Consider the following 17,309-nt stretch of genomic DNA (forward strand, 5'->3'; position numbering starts at 1 on the left):
TATTTAGAAATTATATTTTAGGTATCGGACAACCCCTTTAAGTAAATGCCAATTTACTCTTATGCTTCATAAGCTTTCTTCCCACTGTTCTCTGAGCCTGGTAAAGTAAAGTTTTTTGTTGTTCCTATACAAGTAGTGCACAGAAACTGCCTATTTTTGGGGGTGAAATTCCAAGTGAATTTCATTCACTCATCTTTATTGTTTAACATTTACAAATGTTTTCCACCTACCCTGACGCATAGTTTACATATTGATGCCATCAGTCCGTCAATGCACTAACCATTTCTAACAAAGAAAACTCAAATGTAGCAACTTGGAAATTAGAATGTTCACACCATGTCTAAAGATAAGGTTGTATAATTTTTTTAATTCTAACTCCGCTACCTGGCTTAATTGTTAACCATATCCATTAGTAATTCAGTAGGCCACTTCTCTGGCTTAGGACAAAGAAACGTAGAAAAACACAACAATTTAAATGTAATTTAAAATATAAATGGAAGAAGATATATGTACGGTACTCACTGAACCTAAAATAAAGCTGGTTGCATTTGTGCCATATTTAGTGCATGTTTTCAGTAGGGAATTTGGTCAAAATCTGTAGTAGAATATTCTCCTATGCAAGTACATTTTTTAAAGAGAACCATCCACCAGGATTCGGCTGTATGAAATAAAGGCAGTGCCATTTTAGCACTGGGTTGCTGAATCCAAGCGTACCTTTTTTTGAAAAATCTAATGCTTGGTTGCTGAAATATCTTTAATCAAAGTTGCATAAATTCCCTGCACTTTGATTGATGTGTGCACCGGGGCGGGCTTTTGTAAGTCATGTCCTCGGTGTATATTCCTCCTCATGTGTCTTGTATTGCACGCCCCCTTTTCTTTATTTAAATCTTCTACTATGCCGCCATTGCTGCTATTCATGTGCAATACAAAATGCAGGAGGATGAAAATCCACTGAGGACCTGACCCAGAAAGGCCCACCCCGAAAGCACACATCAATCAAAGTGCAGTGCATTTCTGAAATTTTGATTAAAGATATAACTAAGTATCTGATCTTTCAACAAAAGGTATGTTTAGATTCAGCGTCCTAGTGCCTTTACTTCATATAGCAAAATCCTGGTTGTTGGCTTGCTTTAAATAGCCAATCAATATAGATGAGTAATCAGGCAAAATTCTAAATTTTAATTCTCCTATTCACTCAAATTTTAACTGTAAATTTGAATCACCGATAAGTTATCCTCCACAAATTTAGTGCTCCTTATTCTGCTCTGTGGTCTCTTATAACATGAAGAAAATACATAAAATCCCTGTACTCGCCTTACCGCTCACTTCTCTTGCCTGTCCTCTTCACCGTCACTTGTCCGGTGCTAATCACATCTTCTGATCTCTGCCACTAGTGTTGAATTCTTGGGGATCTTTTGGGCACATGTGCAAATCGGTCCCATGTCTTATCACAACCAGAATTCTCAGCTTAATGTGAGAGTCCGGGATTTCAGTGCTCAATGAGGGGATCAGAAGATACAAGGACCGGACGGGTGATGGTGAAAAGTGGAGAGGCCAGAGATGTACACAGTACTGTAAGTATAAGTATAGTTTAATTTTTCTTTTTGACTATCCATGACTGTAAAGACAAATAGCTGTCAGTGGCAAAAGCGAATTACAAAAATCTCCATTTTGAAGTATCTGGAACTTTATAAAATTATAATACAATTCAATTACACTCTAATTTATTCATAAGCAAAGACTGATACCTTACTGACAGTCCCAGCCACAAGGTCAATATAGGGTTTCTGTCAGCAAAGAGTGACAGTTCAAACCAAGTACAGGCATGTTTATCATGACTGGGACAATCATTCACATACACCATACCATTAGCTTGATTTCCTACTATCTCCACTATTCTCTGGCTCTATGAAGCCAGAGCTGTTAATCAAAGAAGAGAAAGGGTTTAGAGAAAGAGGGGAAATAAGCAAGTGGGAAGGTGTATAAAATTTTTTAGCCCATCTATAATGCACAAATGCCCGTATTTGGTTTTAACAGTCATTGTTTCCATTTCTAGAGTCACAAATTCTCTCTCTTCTGTAGCGTGTTAGCTCCTATATTCAGTGGGTTCCTCTCTTTCACCTATAGAGGGTAAACTTTTATGATCAGTGGGGTCTTCTCTTTCTCCTCTACTCATGTGTATTTTCCAAACAATAACTTTCTATCCAATATTGAGATTTGCATAAATGTATTTGTCGCTAATCAAATTTTGGGTGACATTTAGAGAACATAGGCGAATTTGAATTAAAGAAAATCAGCTCATCTATAGTCGTTAGGGAAAAGGTTAAAAAGAATTGGCCCTAACGCTAATCTGTGCTGTACCACACTGCTGATTTAACCCCTTATAGAGAATGTATCATTTAGAACAATTCTTTGTTTCCTGTTCCTTAACCAGATTTTTTATGAATGTGCATATAGTGTCACCTAGTCCCTGCTTCTGAAGCTTTGGTACAAAGCTGTTGTGTCATGTACTTGAGTTTAAAATGCCTTTGCAAAGTCAAAATGTCTCACACCAGCCACATGACAACATTCAGATTTGCACTTATCTTCTAATGTTGAGCAAGCATGCTCTCCACTGCTAGATACTCAATCGAGCATTGAGGTTCTTGAAACGCTTGTTATTTGATTATCACAAGTGCACGACCACCATGTTTGAGTTCCCATCCCACATGTTTTGTGACATTTATTCAGACAATAAACATTTGGGGATTGCCTGCCATACACAGTAATGCTATAGCCATGTTGGCTACTGGTATTATTGTTATTGGTTGGCCACATAGTGACATCTTGTCTTATGTCAGACCTAGGGGCATGATGCTTTTCATGTGGCACTAAGTGTTTTTAGCTTTGTTCAAGCTAATAATTAAAAAATAAAGAAATAATTTAAAAAAATGGCATGGGGTCTTCCTTATTTTTGATAACCAGCCAACGTACAGCAAACAGCAGTTCTCTTGACTTCAGCTTGTTTCCTTCCTGGTACTGACGTGATATCCTAGCATTGACCCTTTCAGTTTGACTATCCCTGCGCTGTGTTTCCGACCTCTAGTAAGCTTCTGATTTATTGCACTCAGGAGTAGTTTTATACCTGAGTCCCTGTGACACCTAGTAGTAGCCTGCCAGGTACAACATTTTTATATTTCCTTTTTGTAATGTTTTGTTAAAGGGGTTGTCTGGTCTAAAGTGATAAGTCTGGGAATACTCTATGTGTCACTATATGTGCCTGCAGATTTATGAATCCTCCCAGAGCACACATTGTGCACTGCAAGGATTTGACAGTTTCTGAGCCGATAATGGTGGTAACGTGACAGTAATTGTGAGAAATGCATGTTCCCAGACCCAACTAGTGGGCGCGGCCTTGATCTCTACAAGTATATGGAGTGGGCCCATCTGACTATTTTGCGTGGCCTCGCTTAATACACTTGAATTGAGCGAGTCTGCAACCACTAGCTGAGTTCTGGCCAGGAACATGTATAGCACACATTTACGGTCATGTGATCACCATTCCCTGCTCAGAAACCAGTGAATCCTCACAGTGCACATTGTGTGCCCTGGTAGGATTCTAGTCTGCAGTAACATAGAGTGACTAGAGATTTATCACTTTAGACAGGACAAACCCTTTAACTATTGATTTGAAACTTTTAATATTACAGTCGTCTATCTCACAGGAATGGATCCATCAAATTTTATCATCTCTGATTAGTTGATAATCCAATTGAGAGGGGAAATAGTTTAAATCCACCATATTGTGACCCTCTAATTATTTACTACCTTTCTAAATGATGCAAAATTTAAAGGCTTATTGCAAACTCCAAATAATAGCTTAGCATTGTGGCCAGTCCCACGGATATTTATCCATACTGACTATAAACTCTCAAAGCTCCCTCAAGTGTCCTCATTAAGCACAGGTCTTAAGTTGAAATGATAAAAAAATGCACATTTCTTAAGTTGAAATGATAAAAAATGCATACTCCTCTTGCTTTTTTGACTTTCCGGACCTTTATGAATTTATTATAACTCTACATTTTTGTCACAAAACCATGTCTCCCATATTGTGTTGATTTTTGGCTTTTCTTAAAATAAAAAAAAATCTTTAAATGCGAAAAAAAATCAATATTTATACAAATATAGTCATGTTACATTCTGGATCATCAACATAGCTATCCAAACCCTATGTGTAACACATGTATCTATCCATCCATCCATCCAACCATCCATCCAAACATACACACACTGCACATACATACTAGCCTATCTGATCTTCAGCTTTGAATTCCTGCAAGTAAGAGACCTTTTGGTGGCAACCTAGTCACATAACGTGATGTCACAAAGGTTCTGAAGCAGTGTTATCATCAGGATATAAATGCTAAGGCCCCTAGCAGAAAGGGGGCCCTGTGAAATTGCCCACTTTACTTTCCCTTTTCCCTAATATCAGTCCTGCATACCAGCCTGTCTTTTCTTCATTTCCTTTAGACTCCTGCAATAAAGAGACCTTTGGCCAGATGATCGTGAAGTCATCAAAGGCCCCTAAACAATCTGAACCTTGGAATACAACTGCTGAGGTACCTATGAGGGTGAAACCCTGAGAAATTAGGAAGTTTTCTCCCCCTAACACCAGCGTATATGAGGCTTATATTCGGGGTATGTTTTATTTTGTGGGTAGGTCTTAAGGGGGCTTTACACGCTACGATATCGTTAATGTTTTATCATCGAGGTGTGTGACACTGCAGGAGCGAGGAACGTCTCCTTACTTGCCGCCGGCCGCAATGCAGAAGGAAGAAGATGGGCAGGATGTTACTTCCCGCTCATCTTGGCCCCTCCGCTTTGATTGGCCTGCCGCTTAGTGACGTCGCGGTGACGTCGCTGTGATTCCGAGCGTCCCTCCCCCTTGAGGGAGGGATTGTTCGGCAGTCACAGCGACGACGACGACCAGGTGAGTGCGTGTGATGCTGCCGTAGCGATGATGTTCGCTGCGGCAGCGATCACACGAAATCGCATGCACGACGGGGGCGGGTGCTTTTGCGTACGATATTGCTAGCAATTGCTAGCAATATCGTAGCGTGTAAAGCTTGCTTTAGTTTTGGGGAAACACGGTAAACTCCCTACTTTCCCTTCTAGTTCCTGACCCCTGTACTTGCTCATTAATCCCTACTTTATCCCATTCTTTGTTTGCTTTATCGATCTCATATTTTGCTCAACAACCCTCCCATAAGCAGGTGTTAGATTAAAAATTCCTTGATCCTTCTAATTATTCTTTACTTTAGTACATCTGCCTCTTTCCTCTACTCCCCACCACACTGATATATAGCACATCCATACTGTAGAGACTGTATCTGAAAGTGAAGTCAGCCTGGTTTTCTGTGAACCTAAACCCTTCTTTCCTTCTCTTATTTTTTTTAGATCTTTAAGGTAAATACCTAAGATCCTGCTGTGTTTATAGTGATGCTGGTGGCGATACCAAAATTTCTGAAAACACTACTTTGGAGGTCCTGAACTTCAGCTTCTCTCCTAACTCTTTGAAATAGCCATGACCCATTTTTAATGTCCTGGCAGAGGGAAGGAGGTTGTCACTCAGGATTTTATGGTACATGGCTCCATCCATTGACCCATTGATGGGGTGATGTAGTCTTGTGTTCATTAGCAGAGAAACACCCACAAAACATAATGTTTCCACCTCCATGCTTGACAGTGGGGATAGTGTTCTTGGGTCATAGGCAGCATTTCTATTCCTCCAAGCACAGCGAGTTGAGTTAAGGGCAAAGAGCACAATTTGTGTCTCGTCTGACCACAGCAACTTCTCTCAATCACTCTCAGAATCATCCAAGTGTTCATTGGCAAACCAATGGCAAACTTCAGATGGGCCTGCATATGTGCTTTCTTGAGCAGTGGGACTTTATGGGCACTGAAGGATTTTAAGCCATTATGGCGCAATGTGTTAACAGTGGTTTTCTTGGTGACATTTGTCCCAGCTGCCTTGAAATCATTAACAAGTTCACCCTGTAGAGTTTAAGGCTGATCTCTCACCTTCCTTATGATCCCGGATACCCCATGAGGTGAGATTTTGCATGGTACCTCAGATCGATGTCGATTGACACTCATTTTGTATATCTCCATTTTCTTACTATTGCATTAACAGTTGTCTCCTTCTAACCCAGCGTCTTATTTATGGTTTTCTAGCCCATTCCAGCCTTGTGCAGGTCTATGATTTTGTCCCTGACATCCTAGAAAGCTCTTTGGTCTTGCCCATGTTGTAGAGGTTAGAGTCTGGCTGATTAATAGAGTCTGAGGACAGTAGTCTTTTATAGAGGTGACACTTTAAGACAGCTGTCTTTAATGCAGGTAAAAAGTTGATTAGGAGCGTCTGAGTGGTCTGTAGGAGCCAAAACTCTTAATGGTTGGTAGGAGATCAAATACTTATTTCTCTCTGCAAAATACAAATACATTTATAGAATTAATACAGTGTGATTTTTTGGTATTTAATTTTGGATATTCTATCTCTCACTGATAAAATTAGCCTACCCTTTAAATTATAGACTTCATGTCTTTGTCGGTGGGCAAACTTACAAAATCAACAAGGAATCAAATAACTATTTCCTTCACTGTACTTTTTAGCATTGCTAATTTGTTGCACTGGGACCCTGAGTTTGTATCTAATTAAGATTCATATTTGCATGAAGATGGTAAATTTTCCCTGAGTTTGCATAATAATATATTATTAGTCAATTGATTTATGAGTCAATTGGTCTCTTATAACATTGGCTCCAGTTTGGGAATCTAACATAAAAGAAATTACAGTGGAACCTTGGTTTGCGAGAACAATCCTTTCTGGGAGTGTGCTTGTAAACCAAGTTACTCATCTAGCAAAGCAAAATTTCCCATAGGAAATAATGGAAGCTCAGACAATTCGTTCCACAACTTGTTCAATGTCCGATCCTGGTCCCCAATTGTGCCATTCCACGCACACAGAAACACCTACAAACACACACATTATGCTCACCTTACCTTCTGTTCCCTCGCCGGCCTCCTGGTTCTTGTAGTCCGCCGGTATAGGATGTGTATCGAGTAACAATCGTGACCGATGCCAGAGCTTCCACTGCCACCATGAGTCGCTTGCCTCTCATTAGTCAGCACGCTGCCTTTGAGAAACGACTGACAGCGGAAGTTCCTCCATCGTCATGATGGTTACCCGATACACATTCTGTACCAGTGGACTACAAGAACCAGGAGGCCGACGAGGGAACGGAGGGTAAGGTGAGCATAATATGTGTGTGTGCGTGTGTGGGTGTGTGTTTATGGATTTTTGGGGGTGTTTGTGTGGACTGCAAGAGCGGGTTAGAGCACGGTGAAAGTACGGAACCGGAAGTGTGTGCGGTGAGTATTTGTTCGTACAGCAAAGATTGCTCGTAAACTGAGTTACAAATTTACAGCAAGCTTTGCTCGTATAGCGAAAAAAAAGCAGACCAAGTTACTCGTAAACCGAGAGTCCACTGTACATTGTGAGTCTGATTAGACACAGGGAATGGTATGAGTGGTGATGATTTCGGTACAAAAATGCAGAATATGATATTGTTACATAACCAACAGAAAATAAGTAGTATAAATTTGACAAAAAGATGTTCGCGCCACCTCAGGACCATCTACTTTCCTTATATTATGCTGGTATTATCATATTTAACATAAAAAAATGATTTTACTGTATTCTTAAGAATTTGCAAAAACTTCTAACATAGCAAAATAAAAAAAATTGAAATGCTGTTTTTAAATCTAGAACAAGTCTCTACATTACTAATGAAACAGTTCACAAAACAAACTAAGCATTTCACTTACAAAATTTTAACTTTGTAATAATTATATAAAGACAAATGAAAGATGACCTTTATTACTGGTTACTATACTGTAGCTGACACTTTGTTTTAATTTTTGTACTATAGAACAGTAAAGTTACAATTACCCTCCGAGTAAAATGAAATAAAAGTAGTTCCAATTGTGTTTTACTTTGTTGTTTCTTTGTTCTCCTTTGTCCTCCAACCTTATGACATCACAGCAGGAAGAAAAATGTAACAGCCTAATAGGGAATATAGGTTAAATCTGAAAAATCAGATCAAGAAAACATGACAGACCTGAAAGAGTTCCTTGCTCACCCCAACCTTTCAACTGAATCTTTAGAACACTTAAGCTATTGTGAGTTTGTAAATCTTAACCCATTTACCATTATAAAAAAGAACATGAGACAAAACTTAGAACTTTGCTTTGATCAGTGATGAGCTTAATTGTGTCCTGGGGGTCATTTTGAAAGCAAAAAGATGGACAGAAGATAGCTGAAACCTGTTGTGTCGTTCCTATATGTGTTATTAACTATTTTGGAAACTTCTAAATAGTGATATGTACAAAATCAATTAATCTGTGTGTGGTGTTTCTACGTTTATTTAAAAGGGAAAAAAAATGTAAAAAAAAAAATGGCATAAGTCAACGAAAAATTGCAAATGTTTTAAACTGATTGTGGTATATGATTCAAAGATAATTAAACTTTACCTACCAGACGTATCTAGTCCATAAGAGCTAATTCTTGAAGATGTGACTAATATTGCTGTGGTTATTGAAAAGGACCTTTCAGCTCTCATGGTTAAAGATGAACAGATTGATCCGTTTTGAATCGACCTTTAGTCAGTTTTCTTAAAATTTCAGGTTCCATGCAACTTTACACAATATGCGAACCGATTGAAGAAAAAATGCTGAGGACGATTTCACACATTGCTAATTATTGCATCAGTTATGAAGCAGGCTCATAATGGCTGCGCACTATGGCGTGGCTGTGCAGACCTTATTGCATTGAAGGTATCACATCACAAAGTCTAGTGCAGCCAATAAGGTGGGACAATCCAATAGTTTGGATTTGGCCATCCGGATAAGAAAAAGAAAGAAAATATGGACTAAAGCAGGAGCTGTATCCCTACTTACAGGTCTAATAATTAATTCTCATACATATTAACTGCTTCCCCTGCACATCGTCAGTCCCAGAGTCTGTGATTGGTTGGAATTACACATGCTGTCTGCGTACATATAGTTTAAAAATAAATAAAGAAATTGGCATAGGGTCCCACTATATTGTGATACCCAGCAGAGATAAAGCATACGGCTACAGTCTTCAGCCCCCAGCCGTGTGCTTATCTTGGCTGTGTATGAAAATAGAAGGGACCCTATTCGGCTTTTTTAAATATTATTTAAATAAATCATTTTAAAAAATGCCATGCATTCCCCCTAATTTTGATGTTTAGCCATGACAAAGCGACAGCTTGGAGGTGGTATTCCATGATTATTGGGACCTTCAGCCTAAGAATAGCAGCCTGCAGCCACCAAAAATTGTTCCATTCATTAGATGCAACAATACTGGCATTTTACCCAGGGCTTAATAACAGCACACAACTGTCACTTAGTCCTAGATTAATAATGGGTGACGTCTATGACACCCCCCTGTTAGTAATGCTATAAGTGAAAAGAAAAAAAACACAAACACCAGAAAAGTCCTTTGTTTAAAATAAAATACGAAAAAACCCTATTTCTCCTATTTATTAACCCCAACTTAATTCACACAAGACATCATGACGATCCTGGCTCTGCTAAATCTGCAGTAACAGCGCACGGGCACAGAACATGATTACCCTCTACAGCTGCAGGCAGAGACTGACTGAGCCATAGCTGTCAGTGATCACTCAGTTTATCTGCCATCACAGCTAGAAGTTCCCATTGTATGCCACCTGTAACCACAGGAAAACTGACAGCAGGTGACCTCATTAAACTCAGTGACCTCACCTCAGGTGAACTGAGTTGAATAAGAATTGCATTGCATCTCCTGGGAGAAAACTGCACCAAAACGTTGTCCAACCCATTTTTGTGTGTGGGTTTTTTGCCAAGAGATGAAGATTTGGTGCTGAAATTTATACACCAAATTCATGCACCAATAATGCATATCCTGACATAAAAATGCATCAAAATGCGATGCAGTTTTGATGCAATATTTTACCAGGAGATGCAGATTTGGTGCTGAATTTTATACACCAAATTCTTTTACCAAATCTTTATCTTTTGACAAAAAAACTGCATCTAAACACAATGCAGTTTTGATAGGACATTGATGCGTGTTTTTGCCAGAAGGTGTAGACTTAGTGAAGGAATTTAGAGTACAAATTTCAACAACAAAACTGCTCCTGGCAAAAAAAAATAACATCAAAACCGCATCGTGTTTTGATGTGGGTTTTTTTTGCCAGGTGATGCAGTATTGGCACAGGAGCTTGGTGTATATATTTCAGTACCATATCTGCATCTCTTGGCAAAACTAAATTGATTTTCTGCTAGTAGATGCAGGTCTGATTCAACTCAGTTCACCTGAGGTTTAGTCACTGAGTTCAATGAGGTCACTTGAGGTGCGTTTACCTGCAGTCACAGGTAGGGTACCATGGGAATCTCCAGCTGTGACCGCAGATAAACTGAATAACTTCACTGTTCACAGTTGCACTGTTCAGTGTCTTCCTGAAGCCACAGTGTGTCGTCATGTACTGTGCCCACGCCCTGTAACTTCAGTATGCAGCAGAAACAGGATCATCATTGGACATTGTATGGATTATGCCGGAACTCGGTGTTAGGGGGTTAATAAAAGGGAGAAATAGTGTGTTTTTTTTGTATTTTATTTCAAATACAGGATTTATTTGATGTTTGTGTTTATTTCTTTTCACTTACAATATTAGTAGTTGGGATGGTCTCATAGATGCCATTTTTTACTAATCTAGGGTTTAGTGGCACCTGTGAGCTGTCATTATCCCCTTATATTATCCCAATTGCCTCCGCACCAGGTCAGTTGGGAGGTGCCAGGTAAAGTGCCAGGATTGTCGTATCTAATGGATGCCACATATGGAGGGTGCGTGGTCTGACTGCCACAATCACAGACATTGGTACTGGGTGGGGAAAGCAGTGAATTTGTTTGAGGGTTAATGAGTGGACACAGAAGTAGTATCACTGTCATGCAGGAGACTTGGTAAGTATAATAGTCCTTTAGTCCCCCTAGCCCTTTTTACCACCATTTTAACGCACAATGTTCAGGTCCTCATAAACTTATAAAGGAATTGGTATCTAGGCAAATGTTTAGGTTTAAGTCTGGTACTGAATCAGATTTTTTTTAAAAATCCGGCTGGACTCTCCAAACCCGAATATCTGCTGGTTTGTCCATCTATATTAAAGATTACTCTGTGGTGGGGTGCTTTCACACGAAATTTTGCACAAACTTTGCCAACTGTCATGGCGGTGTCAGGCTCTGTTCACATATCAAATTCTGACACTCCACCAGATGGTTACTCTGGTGTCTAAGATCAACACAGGAAGACTTGGGCATCGACTTGTGTGCTGACTTCTAGGCAGGCTAGCAAGAGTTAATCTCTAACAGTCTGTTTGTTAGGTTATTTTGATCACATGTGGTGGGGAAGCCAATCACATATGCTCCCCTTCTTTAAGTGGAATGAAATCTTCTACCCATGCCAGCTATAGTTTCTATATTCATCTCTGAGTTGTGGTATCCAAGATTCTCTGGGGAAATTTGTGCTATTTGCTTTTTGCAATTGTGGACATTTGCACTTGTTGTTTTGAAGCATCCTTCCAACTCTTGTGTTTCCTCCTTTATCTCTTAGTGTCTTTACCTATATGTGTGCACACTATGTGACAGAGTTTTCATTTTCTCTTGTCTGTCTATATCTGTGATTTTCATTACACTCCTGTCCAGTCTCTTCCTGTAACCAGGGGAAGGGGGAGGAGGAATCAAATCAGGACTGGTCAGGAGCAGGGCCAGGAAGGAAACTCTGACATCCCCACCATTAGGGGTATCCCTGAGAAGAGAGATAGCCTAGGGCCCCCAAGCTTGATGGTCAGCTTACATGCCCCGATTTTCCACTATCCTAGAGTCATTGTGATAGATGTCGAGAATGTGATAGGATCAGTGAAGAATGTTGTTGCCATTGATGTTATATGCTGCAGGTGACATATAGGTAAAATTTCCTCTTGGACAAAAATTTCTTGTTCTGTGGTCAACTTTGGAAAAGTTAGTAATGGGGTATCTGATAGATCCCTTTCAATAATAACTAATCCCTAAACTTCATGCCAATTGACACAGCTGATGTCAATGCCATTAAGTTGCAGTCCTGGATCTTGGATTTTGTCCAAGCTTCGTGTGAACCTTATTTTAACAAATTGGTGAACAACGGAATGTGTGGGGGTAATGTGAAGAGGCGGTGGAAGCACCAAAATTGGCGCATCTAATGGCATGTGCCAATTCTGGAGCAGCTGCAGGCCTCTTTTTATGATTGGGAAAGAACGAATATCCAAGGACCTTCTAGCCTGATAATACCAGCCTGCAGCTGTCTGCTATACTTTGGCTACTTATCAAAAAAAGATGAGACCCCACGCCATTTATTAAAATTATTTATTCATTAGGTTAAACAAACTGAAACAGTGGTTAACCTGGTTTAACCTAACAAATAAATAGATTACAAAAACTCATGAGGTCTATCCTTTTTTTGATCACCAGCCAAGATAAAGCAAAGAGTTGTGGCTGCAGACTGCAGCTGTCTGCTATACCTTGGCTGGTGATCAAAATTAAATGTGAACCATTGCCTTTTTTTCAAAATTATGTTTAAGTAAATAAAAATTTAAAATAACGGCATAGGATCCCCATTATTTTTGATTGTCAGCCAAGGTATAGCTGATATATGAAGGCTGGTATAATAAGGCTGGGAAGGTACATGGTAATTTGGCCCTTCCCAACCTACAAATAGCAGCCTGAAGCTGCCCCTTAAATGCAGCATCACATTAGATTCACAACGAGTAAATGCGCCAAGTCTGAGGCAGCTGTGGGCTTCTCTTTTTAGCCTGAAAACGGTGAAATATCCATGGACCGTGCTAGAATGATAATACCAGCCCCCAGCTGTCTCCTTACCATGGTTGATTATCAAATATAGGGGAAACCCAACACTGTTTTTTTAAATATTCAATAATTTATTAAATTAAACCAGCCTAAAAACAACTTTTAGTACCACATGAAAGGCACTTAAGGGTACAATTGTAAACCAATCTTTATGCCTGCTTCAATCTAAGGTGTCTCTCCTATTTAAACTCTACCTAACTGCATTATGTCGAGCATAACTCCTCCAGGTCTCATATAAGACCTGAGGATTAGTTGCAGTCTGCCAATCACAGTAAACAGTAGTCAATATGACTACGCTTTACAGCAAATTCCTGCATGTTTCATGGCTGAAAAACAGCCACTGAACGTGCGGAGTGGGGACTTGAGCATGGTGCTCAAGCACTTGCGATACTCAATCAAGAATTGAGCATGGTCGAGCTCTGTGATGCTCGATCGAGTATTGAGCAGTGGCGAGTACGCTCGCTCATCAATACAAAACACATCACCCATAAGATTTATAGTTTTTAAAACTGTATTAATGTTTCCAATTGTTTCTACTTCTAACTTTAAATTTGTTTGGATGCCAGCAGTTTTTCTACTTCATTTCAAAAGGATGAAAAATATCCTGAAAGGAAAAGTAATTGAATTGAAATGAAGATCAGAGTACATTTCTATAATATAGCTTTCAAATATGAATATGCCCTTTTCAATTAAATTCATCTTTAAAAATTACATTTTACTTTTACTAACAAACAGATACTAAAATGCCAGATAAAATACATTTCAAAAGTTGTTGCCAGATGCCACTTAACTATCATTTCTATCTAATCTGAATAATACAAAAAATAAATAATACAAACATGTGTTCAGTGATGTTCACTGTGGATTAAATATTTATGGTCAGTGATTTCTAGAAATCTCAGCATTCACTATGTCCATGCTTTTTACCCTTTATTACGTGCAGTCAGTTGACACAGTTAATAACCAGTGGCCCATGACGAAAATTGATTGTGCAATCAAAAAGGCAAAAATCCAGTAGAAATAGCTAAACTACTTGTGACATATTTGATTTCCATTCAGCTATGACTGACAGATTTGGAAAATGCAGACAGTCTGAATATGTATATGAATATATTGGATATTTATGCACTCTGTATATATAGCTCCATGTTTATAAATAAAGTATCAGTGTAAATATGTACACCAGCTACGTAAATACATGCTGCGATAATGATATTAATAATTAAATTAGTAGTAATATCAGTATTTTTTAAAATTTCAATATAAAATCTAAACAAAATTACCATATATTTACAATTAAAGCTAATGCGTTGGTATACTCTATTAAGACTTTAGCAATATGTTTCATTTGAAATAGACATTGCAAAATTAGCTTTAGTATTAAGAAATAAAAAAAATATTTTGAGAAGGCAATATAAGGATTTAATATAATTTTGATGTAGCCCCAGGTTTACATTTGTTAATAGGGCGGTGAATAAAAAGTCGTAAAAGGAATCTGTCAGCAGGATTTTGCTATGGAATCGGAGAGCATGCATCAGTTGTCAATTGTAGCGCATGCCCAGTATGCACTCCCTACTCATATATTGCTTTAACTGTGCAGAGATAGTGCACTTTCTCTCCAGGTCTAATGAGAAGTGACAAGCCGGCAAGAGAGTGCAGTGTACGAATTGTAAAGGAGATAACTTTGTAAGGAGGAAAGTAGAGACCAGTCCCCAAAACTGACATCACCATCGTGAAATGGGACGTCATCAGTGACATTTGTTTTGCCGGCAGCTCCCTGCTCTTTTTGCTTACCGTGTTCTCTCCTTTACAGTTAATACTGACAGTACTCTCCTTTACTGGCTTATTACTTCTCATTAGACCCGGTGAGGGAGTTCACTGTCACTTTTCATCCAATGGAATATAGCGCTTTGAGCATGAAGCACCTAATGAGCATACATTGAAACTGACAACTGACACATGCTCAGTAGAGCAGGGACTAGCCAAACTAGTGAAGATGTTCCATTTAAATATCCAAACATGCACCAGGTATTATGAAAAGTAAAAAAAAATGCAGTTACATAGAATAGAGAGGAAACAGTAGGAATTTTTTAATTGAAGTATATTGGAAAAGTCATCAGGTTATTAAATTAAATGGAGATTTATCATGAAATTCAACTTTCGATTCGGACCACAATTTTAACATTTGGGTGGTTTCACCTATTGCCTATTAGTTGCATTATTTTTTCCTGCAAAATTCAAAATTAGAGTTGAGCGATGTTCGATGTTCGAGGTTCACTAATTTCATGTTCGAGTGATTTTGGGGGGTGTTCAAGCTCGAGCTCGAACTCGAGCTTTTTGTTAAAAGTTCAACAGTTCGAGTTAGGTTCGAGAATGGTTCGATCAACAAAAATGTGGCTTTTTCACAGTAAGGCTATGTGCACACGTTGCTATCTGCATCCCCAGCACAATCCCTCTCTCTTTCCTACTCACCGATCACAGGCGTCTCGCTGCACAGCTGTCAGAAATCTGCGGCGTCTTTTCCTCTTTAGAAAATGGCTGCCGCTTCATTATTCAATCAGGTATTCCGTGCTTTCCCCGCCCACCGGCGCCCATAATTGATTGCAGTCAGACACACCCCCATGATGAGTGACAGCTGTTTCACTGCAACCAATCACAGCCGGCGGCGGGCAGGTCTATATCGTGCAGTAAAATAAATAAATAATTTAAAAGAAAAAAATGCGATTCTCCCCATATTTGATACCAGCCAGGATAAAGCCACATGGCTGGAGGCTGGTATTGTCAGGATGGAGAGCACCACATTATGGAGAGCCCACCACCCTAACAATATCTCCCAGCAGCCGCCCGGAATTGCCGCATCCGTTAGATGCGACAGTCCTGGGACTCTACCCAGCTCATCCCGAATTGCCCTGGTGCGGTGGCAATTGGGGTAATAATGAGTTTAATTATGCCAGGCGTCTCCCCGAGACACCTTCCATGATTAAACTGTAAGTGAAAGTAAAGAAACACACACAACGAAAAATCCTTTATTTGGAATAAAAGACAAAAAAAATCCTCTTTCACCATTTTATTAATCCCAAAACAACAATCCAGGTCCGAAGTAATCCACACGACACTGTCAGCTCTGCTACATGAAGATGACAGGGAGCGTTCTGTGTCCTCTTCACATAGCACATGAAGAGAAAGGATTATCGCCTTCCTCACCCAGGGTGACATCCTCAACAGAAGCCAAGCTGGGTTCATGCCAAACCACCGCACCATGGACCACATTTACACCCTGCAAAGCCTCATCAAGACCCACGTCCACGGCAAAAGATAGGGGAAAATATTTGCATGTTTCGTGGACTTCAAAAAGTCATTTGACTCAGTGTGGCATCCAGGCCTGTTTCTGAAACTTCTGGAGAGAGGAATAGGTGCTAACTCATACACTGAGAACCGGTGCAGCGTGAAGGTGAACGGGAAGAGGACGGCTTTCTTCTGACAGGGCCGTGGGGTCAGACAGGGCTGCAGCCTGAGCCCAACTCTATTCAACATCTATATAAATGGACTAGCAACAGCTCTAGAGCCCTCCCCCACTCCAGACCTCAGTCTTCTTGACCGAGAGGTGACGTTCCTGCTGCTCTCCCCAACCAAGAAAGGCCTCCAAGATAGCCTGGCAGTACTGGAATCATTCAGCACCACATGGGCAGTTCCCATCAACCAAAAGAAGACCAAAGTCATGGTGTTTCAGAAGAGGAACCAGTATAAAATAAACACTCCCTCCTTCACATTAAATGGCTCCACAATGGAGAAAACCAGCATATATACCTACCTCGGTCTGGAGCTAAGCAATAACGGGAACCTTAAGCAAGCAGCAGAAGCCCTGAAAGGAAAAGCGTGCAGAACCTTCTATGCCATCAGAAGACAACTGTACCACCTCAAACCACCCGTGAGAGTCTGGCTCATTATATTTGACAGCGTCACCAACCCTATACTACTGTATGGCAGCGAGGTATGGGGCCCAGTGAACTACCCAGACCACACAAAGTGGGATTCCAGCCCAACCGAAGTCTTCCACATGGAGTTCTGTATATATCTCCTCCAAGTCCATCGCAGCACCTCAAACATAGCCTGTCGGGCAGAGCTGGGCCGATTCCCCTTATGGCTCAGTATACACAAGAGGGCGCTATCACACCAGGCACACATACAGAACAGCAACCCCAACTCCTACCATCATAAAGCCCTGCTGAGCCAGAGTCCAGAGCAAGCCAGGAATCCCAGCAGCCAGTCCAGCCAAAGTCAGCAACACACCCTGACAAAAGCCCTAATA

The 17,309-nt window shown here is 40.0% G+C and overlaps 1 long non-coding RNA gene across 3 annotated transcripts in view; it reads right to left on the reverse strand.

The window, feature by feature from the left end:
* LOC142317136 (uncharacterized) overlaps positions 1-17,309 on the reverse strand; it is a 265,001-nt gene that overhangs the window by 82,105 nt on the left and 165,587 nt on the right. For 2 of the 3 annotated variants that reach the window (XR_012754669.1, XR_012754670.1), the window contains exon 2: positions 6,061-6,460. The exons of the other annotated variant lie outside the window; for it this stretch is intronic. This is a non-coding gene — a long non-coding RNA (uncharacterized LOC142317136). The remainder of the gene's footprint in view (positions 1-6,060; positions 6,461-17,309) is intronic. 3 annotated transcript variants of the gene reach the window in all.

This window comes from Anomaloglossus baeobatrachus, chromosome 6 (assembly GCF_048569485.1).
Source record: "Anomaloglossus baeobatrachus isolate aAnoBae1 chromosome 6, aAnoBae1.hap1, whole genome shotgun sequence".
Lineage (NCBI taxonomy): Eukaryota > Metazoa > Chordata > Amphibia > Anura > Aromobatidae > Anomaloglossus > Anomaloglossus baeobatrachus.